Source organism: Cebus imitator, unplaced genomic scaffold (genome assembly GCF_001604975.1).
Source record: "Cebus imitator isolate Cc_AM_T3 unplaced genomic scaffold, Cebus_imitator-1.0 Scaffold543, whole genome shotgun sequence".
NCBI classification, from domain to species: Eukaryota; Metazoa; Chordata; class Mammalia; order Primates; family Cebidae; genus Cebus; species Cebus imitator.
Genome location: NW_016107858.1, coordinates 1 through 2,031, shown reverse-complemented (window position 1 = coordinate 2,031; position 2,031 = coordinate 1). Strand labels below are relative to the sequence as shown.

General features: G+C 43.4%; 1 pseudogene; it reads right to left on the bottom strand.

The window, feature by feature from the left end:
* Positions 1-1,262: 1,262 nt before the first annotated feature.
* On the bottom strand, positions 1,263-1,971 carry LOC108293686 (annotated as a pseudogene).
* Positions 1,972-2,031: the final 60 nt, after the last annotated feature.

Sequence of the window (2,031 nt, the reverse complement as noted above, 5' to 3'; positions counted from 1 at the left end):
ATGCAGGAGTGGCATTGCTGGTTTTAGAGATATATGAATGATAAAACTTTAGTATTACACATTGTTGAACATTTTCCCAAAGTGGTTGTACCATTTATCAGAGAATATTCTGGTTACCCCACATCTTTGCTTTTGCTCGTCAGTTAAAAATTATTTTGCCATTCTATTAGAGGTACAATAATATATTAGTGTATTTTCATTTTACATTTTCCTGGTATTGAGATTGAGCATTTTTTTAAATTGCCATTTGTGTTCTTTTGTGATGTGCCCTTAAATCTTTTTATCCTGTTTTCATTAATATACTTTTCTGTTGATTTGTAGCAGTTTATTCTGGATGTGTGTCCTTTCTAGGATATATATGTATTACGTTTCTCTTTTTTCAAACTGTAGCTTGCCTTTTCATTCTTTTAATGATGTTTTTAAGTGAAGGGAGAGTCTCTAATTTTTTTTTCTTTTTGAGACGGGATCTCACTTTGCTATCCAGGCTGGAATGCAGTGACACAATCACAGCTGAGTGCAACCTCCACGTCCAAAGGCTCAGGTGATCCTCCTGCCTCAGCCCCCTAGTAACTGGGACCTTCAGGGGAGGATCATTATGCTCAGCTCTTTTTCGTATTTTTAGTAGAGATGGGGTTTTGCCGCGTTGCACAGACTGGTCTGGAATTCCTGGGATCGAGGGATACATCTGCCTCAGCCTCCCAAAGCGTTGGGATTATAGGCATGAGCCACCACACCCGGCATGTTTCTTAATTTTAAATAAATTATACTTTATCAATCTTTTCCTTTATGGTTACTGCTTTCTGTGTCCTGTTTAAGAAATCAATGCCTAACCTAAGAAAATGAACACATTTTTCTGTGTTAACCTTATAGCAATTTTATTTTAGTNGTTTTATGACTATGTAACAGTCAGTATTCAATTCTTCTGAGGATGAAGGTTTGTGTTTTACCCAGGTTTTCCTTAGAATAAAAATGAGGTTACTAAGAGCATTTTTGGTAAATAAAATAAAACGCAAAGTTTTTAAAGTTCAAGTTTTTAAAGTTTTTAGCTGGGTGGACAGCATGGCTTTCCTTCCTATTTCTTGGCATTTCCTAATCTTGTTTAAAAAGTTTTTCTCTTTCTGAAAGGCTTATTTCAGTGGAAGTCCATCTGCAAAATCTGTTATATATTTAAATTAGAAAATAACTAAAAGTGCCATTGACATGTTGATTATTCTTTTTTTCCATATGAAAATTGATTAGTACAGTGTTTTCATCATTAACATTTATGATCTTGGTCTTTCCTTCTTGCGTTTGGATGGGGCCAAAAGAGAGGCACTCGCTACTTTGACAAACTTAAAGGGGACTCCAGGAATATCACCAACGGCATGAGCTTTGCAACCAAATCCAGCAACCAGAACTTCTTCGTTTTCCTCCATAAAGTTCAAGCAACCATCGCGGGGTACAAAGGCTGTGATTTTCCTGCCATTCTTGATGGGCTGGACCCTGACGCACTTCCCAATGGCAGAATTTGGCTGCTTGGCTTCAATTCCTAGTTTTCCAGCAGGATTCCCTTTGCACGAGAAGCACCTCCAAAAGGGTTGGCCTTCAGGGCTGTGCCCAAATGGGCTTTCTTGTACTGTTTATCTTGCCACTTCTGGTCTCCTTGGTGGCTACGGAGCGTCTTAGCAGTACGAAGTCCAGGACACTTGCCCATCCTGCCGGCTTTGAGAGTGACCTAAGGCCACCTCTCCGGGGATCTGGGGGCTGCCTTCTGAAGCCTGGCGTCTGCACCGTGTGCCCGGGCCTGGAAGTCAGACTCGGTGCGCGGCGGCAGCGTGAGGCCGGGAGCCCTAATAGCGCGATCGGGATCGCTCAGGCCGCCAGGGGTTGTGGCTCCCGCCTGGCAGGGGCGGTTCAAGTGGTGGGGGGAAATCGGCGAGTTGCAGGATCCAGGGCGGGTGCTTTGAACGTGAGGCGGAGGGGAGAGGGGGATTTCCCGGTCCCGCTGCACTAGGTCCATCCCCCCCCGCAGCCCCTCACCTGGTTGTGCGG